Here is a 13,357-nt window from a genome sequence, read left to right as displayed (position 1 = left end):
ATTTAAATTTTTCCTAAACCGACAGATACGAATAGTATTCTACACCATTTAAGCTTTCATCCTCCAGGCATGATACGAAATGTGCCTTTGAGTCAACTTCTTAGAGTCAAAAGGATTGTGAGCGATGAAGATCAGTATTCTGAATATGTAGACAACATGCTGAAACTATTTTCAGACCGTGGATACCCCACAGAAGAGTGTGTATGTCCAAAAACAAGGTAAAACACTTAGCCCGACATTCAGTGTTGCATACCAAGAGAGAAGGAAGCCAACCAGCATTGAGTTACGCATCACAAGTATCCATACAGAGTAATAAAAGGAGCATAAATAAACATTGGAATATTTTAAAATCTGACACCAAGATTGTGAAACCTTTCCACATCTGTTGTTTTTTTCATATAATCATAGTAGTAACCTGAAAGACCAGTTGGTTACACAGGTGATAACACACATTTGAATGAGACCGTGAACACTAGGATGAGGACATGTCCATGTTTACGTTGCATCAATTGTAATAATGTTATTAAAGGCATTATAGTGTTTCATCCCAGAACTGGAGAAAATATCTACTTCAGACATTTTGATACCTGTGATACTGCTAACATCATGGCCTCGATTCAATGGCCATGTGGTATCTCTTATGTGGGAGAATCCACAAGGCCAGCTAAACTGGGATGGAATAAACACAGACCCAACATTTTCACCAATAACCCGAGATCTACATTGCCAACAGATTTCAATCAACAATGCCACCAAAAAAATCACAGATCCAGTTTCGGATTTTAGAGGTGATGACGGGTGTTCCACATGATGCTATGAAAACAAGGTGGAGCAGAAAGAAGTGCATGCCATTGACATGCTTGACTCTGTTGTACTAGGTGCAATGGACGAGGAATGCAGTTTACTTTGGTTTCTCTAGACTAGGAAGGATATTGTCACACATGGTGCTTTTTTTGTTAATGTGTTTATTGTAATGCTCCTAGTGGTTTGGAGTGTTCCCCTTATATTTAATGCATATACTGTTTCTTTCAGTGCACCTAGATGTTTTTACTATTATGATATAATGACTTTCAGTCACTGAGGTTTTCATGTGTAGTTTGTTTGTTGTGAACATTGTCACACGCAGAACACATGTATTATATTTGCATATCATGTTCAGACTTTGACTTGATTCTACTATTGTTCCACTTTCTTTCACCATTCTTCATATTTCATACTTCTTTTTTATGTTTGTATGTTGCATGCTCTACTTTTTTGTTCACTTTGAATGTATTGTAAACCTACTGTTTGTACTTGTTTTTATCTTGTATTTCTTTCCACGTAATACTTTTGTGCTGCACACGTTTTTTTCTACTTGCATTTTGTGTTCATGCCACGTCATGAGGCCATCTTGGGCACTCGGGGAGGCCATTATGTGGTATGTGGATACTAAATACAGAACATACTATATCTGTCTGCTCTCCTCCCAAAGTGGGAGATTTTGAAGCGGGTTGCTGCTGTTGGATAGCCTTTCCTATCATTTAAGAAACGAGATCTAACTTGGGGATCCGGTGAATATTAGATTATTGTTTACTCTAATAAACTCCAGAACTGAGGAACAGGTTTCTTTCTGTACATTAACATTTATTTTCTACTTGTTTGTTTTGACAATATTTTTTGCACAGTTCTATCTGATTTTTCCATGCATGGTTGAGGTATTTCTTTACCAGACCTTATATTTTGTATTATGGGAGTTCACACACTTTTTGTGTCACACCATCTGTGTGATCAGTTTTGTCATTGCAGATTTTTATCATTTCTCTTCTGTGGGGAAAGGTATTGTTGCACTCTCGATCCCAACAGTGCCTATGTTGGGGTCCACACACACCCACATGGAGCTTCGGGTACAACGAAGATGTGCAGACAGTGGAAGGTGGAAAACGACTTTATTCCAACAGTTCCTCAAACCAATTGCCATTCCCCTCCCCTTTGCATCATTTTCCTTTCCTGTGGACCACGTACGAGCCCGCCTTACTCACAACGAGGAGGACAGCTTGGGTTACAGGGTTGGAGAGAAAATACCCTGTAACTACCTGAATACTACAACATCCCCATGATATAAATGAACATGCCCAGGTTACCTCATTCTTTCAATTAGTCTGTAAAACTTGGTTCTTGCTCTCTGCAGTCATTCCATCCTCAGGTTACTCCTCAACAAGGGTAACTCTGGGTTCTTCCTTGAAGGCATCTCCTCCTTGGACTCTTCTTATCCCTGAGATAAGACTAGTCTGTTTCATACTCGCTCACCGCAAGCTCTTCCGGTTTTTCCATCACCCACATGCTTCCTTACAGTTTTTTGAAGTGTGATGAGTTTCTTGCTATCTGCTGACCCCCATTTTCAGCCATTATTAACGACTCTGGCTTCCTAGTTATGACCAGGGGGTCAGGGTCAACCGCTGTGGTGTGTTTGCTTGCCTTCGATTGTTGAACCAGCACTGTGCCACTATATCCAGCTACGACTCTTCCACCTGTCTTCTTGTGTTACCATACAATTTCATTCTGGACTTGGTCCTCGCATCCTGGTCTCACATGTTCTCATCCTCTGAATGTTTCTCATTGGGTCAGATTGTATAGTGTTGTCTTCAATTATTTTTAGGTCATCACATAGGTCTTGTAGGTGGCGTTATGACACAGCACGTGGGGCATCTTTTCAATGTATCTTCTACCTGTGTGTCTAATTGAGGGAATCAGACTTTCTGGCGCGAAATGCTCTTTGTGGGCACGATCCTCGATGTCCCTCATGTGCCCGGTCAATTACTCAATGTCTCAACACCAACGGCACCACCAGCATTCCCTTTTCTCCCATTTCCTTTGCATGTTTCCAGTGTCCGTACCTCGGGCACTCAGTGATGATGCGGAAAGCTGGATCATATTCAAACTCCTGTTGCAGCACCAGCAGATCCAGGCCCTTCATCGTTGCCTGGTGCACCACGTAGTTTATATATCTGTCGGAAATCAATGGGGTGGGGCTTGTGACTCCATGGAATGCCAAAAGAGGTAGCCAGCTGGGTTCTCCACTTTCCCTGGCCGTTATATTATGCCACACATGTAGTCCTATACCCTTAGCCCCAGCTTGCTATCCTTGGGGGCATCCTTGCCTACGGGTTCCCATCTATGGTGATCAATCACTACAGTGAATGGCTTCCCATATTAAAAAAGGTGAACATACTGACAGGCCCATACCACAGCCAATCCTTCCTTTTTTGCCTGTGAGTATGTCAAGCTCTTACCTTCTGGAACCAGTGCGAGCGTCCTGGGTCACCACCTCCTCCACCAGGTTCCCTGGGACTGATATAATACTCAACCCAGAAAGGCCCAGAGTGAAGGGAGTGGGGATGGTGGTGTGTCATTTCCCTTGTTTTCAGGTTCCCTCACTCCACGGTTGATGTGGTGTGCCCCCCCAGGATGCTGTGGACAAAGATGCAATTTATTATTTGCTTAGAAGCTCTGCTCAATCCTTCTTCCTTCCAGTACTCTCCAATAGACATCCACAAATGCTACCTGAAGGTTAGATGTGTGTTGGAGGGAAGGGACTAAAGCCAGCTTCTCCACCCAGTTATGCAGGCACTAGTTGGACCAATGCAGTCCAGCTACTTCGGGCTGACATCAGGGTTTGGATATAGTTGAGGCACATATGTACCTGTTGATTCACTGGCATTTACAATAGTTATGTTCCATTTGCTTCACTGAAAATTCTGGTCACGTTCTTGCTAATGCTTTTCTTCATCTCTTTTAGGTTCCAGAGACTATGTGGATAACAACGCTGAATCGCCTGAAGAGAGCAAGTAAGTTCAGGGGGCACAAGGCGTACACTATGAGCTTGTGTCTGAATGTGCGTGATCCCAGGGAGAGATCCAGTATCTGTGTGAAGTTCCTGTGGACAGCGCGTGTCGGGAGAAGTGGAATTAGTGGTGCAGTGCAATACACAGAGGTGGATCGGTATGGAGGAATCTGGTGTACGGGTGAGTAGAAGTAATGGTATTCGCTGTATTTCTTCTGTTACAGGTGTCACAAGTCAAATGTGACTGAGCGTGGGGACCGGAGTGACATATAGTGCAATGGGCAGAGCGGAGATCATCCAGAGTGCAGGTAAGTTGGAATAACATTGTTCTGTTCTTTTTTGTCTTCCTGCAGGGGTCGCAAGGCATCAGTGGAGAGAGCTCAACTGCAGGCAGGTAAGACTTGAGAAATCTGTGTAACACTTAGCACATGTTTACGTTCAGGTGTAGTTTAAATATCCTCAAAACTGTCATGACACACAGTAGCCTGCAAGGATTGCTGGGAGTTGTGGTCCATTGTCCTGTTATGCCTCCTGCCTCCTCCTACTCATGCCAGTTTCCAGACCCTGACTAAGAGTACCCATTTGGCCTGTTGAGCTTATGTGCCTCTTGTGATGTGTCGTGGATATAGCAACCCCAATCAAGCAGTCCTGACTAGTTTGCGTGTTCGGTGTTAGAGAGGATCCTGATGGCATACAATACAATCTGTCGAAGACGAGGTGTGTCCTTGTCACATTGTGCCAGAATGGGTCACAGCCCTACAGGGCTTGCGTCCACTGTCAGTTTCGTGCACCTGTCTTAGTAGAAGTAGGCCATGTTTTCAGCTGCTGTAATCCTCTGACATATGCTTTTAAAAGCCTCCTGACATTCCTTTGACCATTGATGCGTGGCAAGTTATTTTTTTAGAGCACGCAATGGGGCGCTAATCATGGCAAAGCCCTTTATGTATCTCGGGTAATAACTGGCGAGACCTAAGAAGTACTGCATGTCTGACATGTTTGTGGGTTGTGGTGTGTTGTTTAATGTGGCCATCTTCTCAGGGTCCAGCTTCATGCCCTGTTCTGAAAAGATGTGTCCGAAAAACCTGAGCGTGTGTTTTCTGAATTCACACTTGTCTTTGTTCAGTGTGAGGTTGGCTGTTTCAAGTGCCATACACTCTCTTGCCAGGGTGTCATCATGTTTCTCTATCTCGATACCGAACACTAGGATATTGTTGTTGTAATTTATAGAGTTTGGCACATGCTTGATGACAAATGGATCTCCGCTTGGAATATTTTGGCGTCCGACGAGACCCCAAAATATAGGCGTTTGTACCAATAGAATCCCAAGTGTGTTACAAAGGTAGTGATAGACCAAAACTCTGGTGCCAGTTCTATCTAGTGACACCTTTGTTATAGTCTAGCTTTGAGAATACCCTGGCCTCATTGAGCAGGTGTATCATGTCTGTGATGTGGGGGGGTTTGATGGCATTCCCTCTGGATGGCCTGGTTGGGACATCTTATGTCTACGCATTGTCCCGGGAGGATAGCTCAGCGGCAGCGTGCGCGTCTTGGAAGCAAGACGACACGAAGCAACAACGGGTTCGATCCCCGGGTCCGCGCTTAGAAACCTCTGGGTGTTTAAGCGCGTTATAAATACGTAACTAAGACAAAAAAAACAACACAATTACACAACTAAGAAAAACAAACAATTCCTGGAACAGCGCCTCGATGCCTGTGGGCTGTGTGAGCGCTTTATAAATGTTAAATAAATTAAATGTTAAATAAATTAAATAACCTGATGGTATTGGACACTTTCTGGGGTACCGGGACAATGGGTGACACCCACAGCATCGGTCCTTTAGCAGGTTTTATTATGTCGTGTTTGAGTCATTTATGCAAATCGTCTTCTATTGGGTGTTGTATGTTCACAGGTATGGCGGGTAGTGTTGTGCCGTGCTCGGGATCAACGGGTCAATGTGAAGATGTATCTGTTTGTCTATCTATTTTCCTAAGACTTTGAATGTTGACGACAAGAGTTGATCCTTCCGTTCTACGGTGTCAATGTATTTATGGGCCATGAGTTTGTACAGCACACATATTAGTCCCATGTCCAGAGCTTAACACTTAAGATACATCCGCTTTCAGCCGCCTCTTCTAACACATGAATTTGAAGTTTCCGTGATTGTGTTTTGTAACTGCAGGTGGCTTCAAACATCCCTTTGCATCAGAGGGACATTCTAGACCCAAAGGGACGGATTTTCACTTTCAACGGCCGCAGAGTCAGGGCATTGTAGACTGTGAATGAGGGACAGGCAGCCAGAAGTGGAACTTAAGTAAAACCTTTATTCAGGATACAGGAATTCAAAAAGAACAGAAAGTTCAAGAATGCTTCTTCTTTTTCTTGGAATATGGATGTGGCTTCTCGACCTTGCAGCTAGTCCTCGTAAGCCCACAGCGTCTCAGGCACAGCTATCTCTCTCTCGAAGTCCTATAAGAGAATGGCAAAGAGACACCCAGTCCATCATTTGTTTTTGCCTTATATAGGGGTTGTGGTCCAGGTAGCCAATCAGCATGGACTTGGCTTGGTTCTCTATAAATATCCCCATAAACCCCGCCCCCTTTCCCTTGGTTTGAAGGAGGGTTGCCGGCCCGGCCCGCCAAGTCCGTGTCCCCGCGAGGAACCCCCGTCTCGAAGAGGTCTGGCACCCTCGAGGTCTCTGTGATGGTTTCTGAAGGTGAGTGTTGGCGGTGAACTCGGAAGTGGGTCTCTGCCTTCCGCGTCACTTGGTACGGCCTCGACCGTGTTGTGAAAGGAACCGCGTGGGAAGCCGGCGTCTGCCTGTGAAGGTGTTCAGCTTGCCACGGTCCATGCTGCACTTGGAGCGGAACCCCGCCCCGGTAAGCCATCGGTTGTCTGGGAAGGACAGCCCAATCACCTCCGTTCCGGTTTTTCCGTTCGCTGGAACAAACTCTTCCCGCGTATCCTATACTCACGTAAGCGGTGTCAGCCGTAGTCCTTTTGTCCACGTCACTCTTAATGCTGTCTTCCGGGGTCCCAAGACTGTTAATTATCTGGACTGTGCTCTCCCGACCTCGTAGCTTGGTCGGTTGGTACCCCCTCTCAGGTGGTCTTCCTTCGATCGGGTGCTCTTTCTCATGTGGTCCCTCCTCTCATGCCGTCCATATCCCTCCGATCACATAGACGTTCTCATATATGGTTTCACTGATCATGTTAACAGTGGACCCTGTGTCTACCAGAAATTCAGGTGGTAGGACATTGACTTGTAGCAGTACGTTGGGGCTTTTTGATGACCTAGGGCGTATAAATATCCCTTTCTTCTCTGGTTATCTGTGGAGGAGCTGTATTAACTCTCGGAGGAAGACTTCTCAGTCAGATAACGTGCGTGTCGTTTCAATCAGCTGCATTGTCGTACGTTGGATGAGCGGGATGTCTGTCTTTCTGATGGTCTCCTTCCTTTTGTGGACTTCTCTTCCCTTCTTAGACTCTCTTGTTGTCATCCTTGCAGCCTCTCATGGTGGTCCCTGATGGATGTTGCTTGTGATTTCTCTTTTGCTCTCATCGGCGGGGTTCCTGATCCTGTAACCCTTCCATTGGGAAGGTTCTGCGCCATCCGATATACAGCTTGAAAATAATGTTCCCAACCGCATGCAGAGCAAAGTTGGCCAATGACTGGACATGTCCATTCATGAGGGAATGTAAATATGCTTCTGAAACAGTATTGATATGTTGATATCTGCGTAGCGGCAGGCCCGGCTCCAGCAGGGGGGCCAGGGGGTCAGGCCCCCCCAAGGCTAGCCCCTGGCCCCCCTAGAAAGCAGGGCCAGTCTGTGAACCAAAAGCGGTCCTGGAAAATTTGATCAAAGTGGCCCCATATTTCGCTGCAATAGCGAGCAATATTAGTGCACAGGAAAATATTACTGCACCAAAGGGCACTATTAACAAAATAGGGCTGATCAATTCCATCTAATTGAAAACAAGCATTGGCAATGCCAGCAGTTTGTGCAGGCATGGGAAGAGCCCTTTCCAAGCACCGCCGTATTGGTATGAACTGCCCATTAATGGTAGCAGGTGCAAAATGGTGTGAGTATCTGGGCACCTATTAGCAGTGCCTGGCAAATGCCTAATACTCTTATACACAAGCCCAAACTGTTGGCTTTACCAATGTTTATTTTTAACAGGACTTAAGTGAAGGGCATGCATAGTGCTTATAAATCGAGTGGCTAGAAGCAGACATGGTGAAGACATTTTTCATTTTTATTACACCAGTAGTGGGTTTACAACTCCAATTAAGTCATTAACTCTCAGAAGGCTGCTTCGGCAAAAACACTGGCAGGCACTTTGAGTGCAACGTTTGATGGTAAGGCTTGATTAAAGCAAAGTCAAAGAGTTCTCTGGAGCAGATGTTTTTGGCAGGGAGGGACGGGTACTGGGTGGGAATAGCCATAGGGATTATCATGGGCAGTCAATGGGTGGGCAAATAACCAAACAACACCTACCCGCTGGGTGTCCCTCCTCATAGCCGATTTTTCCCCATCTATACTTTAATGCAATAGTTTTGTTTTATAGTTGGGGCAAGCGCCATCTAGAATCCCAAACTGATTAAAAAAACAGCACAGAGATGAGGATAAGTGAGCGTGTAGTGAATATTACAGCAGAGGAATCCCATGGCATGGGGGTCTGATTGCAAATGTGATTCTTAAAGCAGAGGGTGAAATATTACAGCACAGGGCTGGACGATTTTGGCGCAAATACATATGTCATGGGTGGTTAAAAATCAATAACCACACTAATACCAACACCGTACTCTGTGTTCCTAGCATTACGTTTTGCCTGTTCTGCTGCCAGTCCATCAGGGCACCCATTTTTGTTTATTTATTGATGGGTGGGTCATGCTACAGCACAGGGCTGGTTTTATGCAGGGCTAAGGGATTACATAATATGGAAGGGAATTTTGCTTATGTGCAAGAAATTTTACAGCATGAGGCTGGGGTTTTACACAACAGGGGAACCATTGAGCAGTGGTGGGCTGGAGGATTACACAGCATGCACAAGCTGTGGGGTGGGGTGCTCAGCATAGCGAGAAGACAACAGCACATGAAGGCAGGCACCCATGAATCAGCCGGCCAGACATGAAGTTATCATCGGGCCAGAGGATTGGGCAGGTGGAGGGGAGGACAGAGAGTGTGTGGAGCAAGGGGGTGGGCAGGGCATAATGTACCAGCCGACGATTTCTGAGCAAAGAGAGATTTAGTGCAGGTGTTTTTGGGAAATCACACCACACTGATATATGACAGCACACAGGGTGGGGCGTTGAAGTGCAGGAAGAGAAATGCACCCCACAGGGAGCGACTGTACCAGTAAAAGAGGCCAATGTTACAGCGGGAAGTGGATGGTGCAGCAAACAGTGAGAATATTACAGCACCTGGCTCGAAGAGTACAGCACTGGGAGAGCACCCTACCCCCACTGAGAATGTTACAGCACAATGGGGTAAGCACCTTGCTAAGTGCCACCTTCGGGCCCGAGCTGTTATCTGCACACCCTGCAGCCCCCCTACGCAGCCATAGACGTCTGGAATCGCTAGAATGGGTTATTGTTCTCGCAGACACAGAGGGGCCCAGAAGCAGAGATGCAATGTTAAGGCACCCAAAATACAACCGGATAAGATAAGGGGATGGCGGAGGGGGGTGCTGTAACACCCCCTCCCACTCCCCCACATACACAACTTCTCCCTGTCCAGAAACAGCATAACCTTAGACCTGGTTATCAGGGCCAACTCCGGCGGCATGCAGACCTCACCACCTACCACAAGCATGAAATTGAGACAGCGGCTGGCCAGGATTGGAGTCCATTGGCAGAACTTTGTGGGAGTGAGTGTGATAGAAGAATTGAGGTTGCTTCTAGCAAGGGTTGAGTTACACTGGTAGAGCTGCGCGTGAAGGAGCCACTGACTGTAATGCAACAACAGAAAGTGTTGCAGGCCAGGATGGAGGGTCCAATTGGCAGATCTATGTATGAGCCTCTGTAATGGAACATCAGAGGTTGCAGCTAGCCAGTATAGAGGTGCATTGCTAGAGCTTTATGTGAGTCGCTGTTATGGAACAACAGGGGTTGCTGCTGGCTAGGATTGAGGTCCATTAGCACAGTTTTTTGAATACCTGTAATAGAAACAAATGGGTTACTGCTGGTAAGGGTGGAGTAGTAGTGACAGTCAGATGAGCTTTGCGTTAGTTGCTGTAATGGAACAGCAGGCGTCAATGGAGGTCAGTGCTGAGGCGGTGTATGGCTCTAACGTACTGGAATTGCGGGGGGGTGGAAGGTCAGGATTGGGAAGAGGTGCATTAGCAGAGCGGTGTGTCAGCCTCTATAATGACGTAGGTAGCGGCTTCTTTAGGTCATGGTAAGGTACATTTCTAGAAGTGGGTGTGAGTGGCAGTACTGGATTGGCAGTTTAGTTTGGTCTTGCATAGCGGAGCTGAAGTGGATTTTAATAGGTCTACGGACTGCCAATGTTCCCACTACACCCCGATAACCATCCCCATTCAGTTCGGGGCCGGGGGATCACGGCTCAAGGATTGGATATTAGGTAAACAGGGTGCTGGTTTTCAGTATAGCTCAGGCAGGGAACATTAAAGCACAGGAAGGGAAATGTTGGAAGTGATGGAGAACATATTACATGACGCCGGCCGGTAAATGATTACAGCACAGGGGGAACACATTGCAAAAGAGGTGGAGAATATTACAGTCCATGGCATCACAGTAAGTTTAGCACTTGCATACAGGATAGCAACACAAGGAAAACATTGTAGCATGATGGCTAGAAAATATTACAGCACATTGAAAAAGGTTTACCGCATAGGGTGAGAGTGAGGGTCTGAAGCACTCGGCAGAGGGGCATGCACGTACAAATAATCCCTTACCTTTCAGGTCTGGATACTGTCCTCAGGTGCTCTCAGCCCCAGCCACAGCCTTACTTGGGTCACCTGCTGCTGTCTGCTAAAGGAGGCAGTGCGGCATGCCTCACCTGGTTGGTTGGCTCTCTTTCTTGAATCTGTCAGAGGATACCGTGAACACGGGCATAGCACACGGCATGGGCCCGGTACCAGCACAGCACTCAGACTGTCTGTCAGCAGTGTCTCTCAGGTGGCAATGGCACGTTCACTCACGGGCCCAGTAACACCTGCGCATGCGACTCAACAGCACAGAGCATACTAGGGCACGTGTGGTTTCAATGCGCAAGCGCCCTAGTGGGACGAGAGCGCAAGACCCAAAATCCATGAGCAGGGGCGGGCCTGGCAGGCAAACAAATCATGCAACGAACGGCCACATCCAGGCTGACCAGTATGGATACATATCTCAGAACAGCGAGTGATAGTTTCATTTTGAGTCCCCATGTATCCTTCCCCCAAGAAAAGAGGCCCTATGGCCGAGGCCTACCGGGGAAACTCCTAGTGTCCTGGTGGGTCAGTCCAGCCCTGCTAGAAAGGAGGCCTCATCAGTGGTGTGAGGCATGCTTCCTTTTTTTCTTTTTTTCATCAAAAGGTTGATTGTATTTTAACTATATGCAATAAAAAAAACTAAAAATAAACGTTAACCACCACTGGGTCCCGGGGTGTGTAGGGGGAGCGTAAGGAGTTAAAACAGGCTGGGGGATTTTGCAGTTAGCATTCTGAGGGGCTGCACTGCAGGAGGCTCAGTCAAGATTTGTTTGCTTGCTCTGGACAATGATTTATGCCCCACGGCCATGAAAGCAGAAATGACCAGGGATATGGAAGGCCATTCACACCTCTAAGTAAGGTAGCACACTTGCTCAAGCAGGCTGCCTACAACTATCTAGCAAGATCCTGCATTGCTTTTTTATCTGCACTTGTAATCTTACTTACGTTTCAAACCTCTCATTTATAAGGTAGCTATTGTTTCAAACCTATCCAGTAGATTTCTGTAATTGAATGTAGGTTTTTATGTGTGGGAATAAACTGTTGTTCCAATCATGCCTAATAAGATGGTTAACTGTAGAAAACAATAAATGGCAGGTGATGATGCTTGGACACAGATTTCTACACCAGGTGCATAAACGGCTGAGGAGTCTGGCAAGTTACAATGACTGGAACACAAGATACTGCAAGCATTTTTAGGCCTTGTGGTCCAGCAGTTTGGGCAGAGCTGATCACGTTAGTGGCAGGGAGGCCAAGGCTGATTCATAAATAACAGTATGGAAGCCTGACCAAAGCAATGGCGGTGGTTAAGATTGTTTCATAGACTTACATCCATCAGACTGAGAGCCCTTACAAATTCCATTCAAAGTATATATTCTGCTGCATTAACTACTTGAGTATAAGTGAAACAGTAAGGTTGGTAGTAAGAACAATGTAATTCTGGAGGGGAGAGTTTAGTAAAATCAAAGTGATTTGATGTAAGTCATTGAAGTAGGCTATTTGGTGTAAGCCAGAACAATTGCATTGGACCACCGATAGGATGGAGAAAGGATGTTCAGTGGGATACACATTCAATGGACGTGTTTGGTCGTTCACCCATCCATTGCCATGTTAATCTCTATGGTATTCCCAACAACTACCTGCCCCCTCCCTGATGAAACATACCCTCTTGGGTACTCTTGAGCTAGCTCTGTCACAAAGTAATATCAAACTTTGTGCTGTTTTGGGCCTGCTTGTGTTATATCTAAGCATTCTTTTGAGTGTTCAATGACTTAATTGCCTCTGTAAATGAGCTCCTGTTGTATTAAAAAATCTCTTAACATGGTGTTTTTTCAGCCAGTAGATTTAAAAGCAACATGGCGTCCTGACATCTGTTCCTTGCACTGGAATCCTAAAACAAGCAATTACAAAGTCAACCATTTTGACATGAGTGTAAGTATTGCACAGGCATTTTCCAGACAATTACATCATATGCCTAGCTACTCGCACCATTTTCTAGATGTTCCCACCTTATTGCCAGGTGGTACCCTTATGGCAGTGCCTGGCAAATGCCTTTTCATGTGTTTTCAAAAGCCCTAACTGTTGGCTTTGCCAATGTGTGTTGGTTTCAGTTTATCTCCCTAAGTGAAAGTATATATGCCCAGATGTGGGAGCCTTGTTGGGAGCCTTGTTTGCAACGCCTAGGGACTCAAACTGCACCTCACTGTGTTGGTCCAACAAGAACCTACCTGAACATATCAAGGCTAGGATTGCAAGTATGGGCCAACTTCAGATCATCTTCTCATGCATACTTAACAGTGGGGTTCTGACCTAAATAGTATGCATATTTGTCTGTGTGGAAGCCTAGGCTGCCTGGCCAGAACTTTTCATGAAATGGGCAGATGAGTACTGCCTTAATAATGTCATAATATTGGAGTAACAATTAACAATGTCTGTATGCAAACTGAATACATAATGTGTATTGCTAACTGCTAGCTGTTTAGGCAGTGCCAGAAATTGAAGATATTTACTGTGGGATCCCACCAGTGACAGAAGGGGAGGGGGTGCGGCACTGGAGGAATGTTCCCACTTCCCCCCATAAACATTTGGCTCTCAGAAGATTG

This window comes from Ambystoma mexicanum, chromosome 6q (genome assembly GCF_040938575.1).
Source record: "Ambystoma mexicanum isolate Mex_15411 chromosome 6q, UKY_AmexF1_1, whole genome shotgun sequence".
In the NCBI taxonomy this organism is placed as follows: domain Eukaryota; kingdom Metazoa; phylum Chordata; class Amphibia; order Caudata; family Ambystomatidae; genus Ambystoma; species Ambystoma mexicanum.
The sequence above is the reverse complement of the archived record's forward strand: the minus strand, read 5'-3'. Positions refer to the sequence as shown.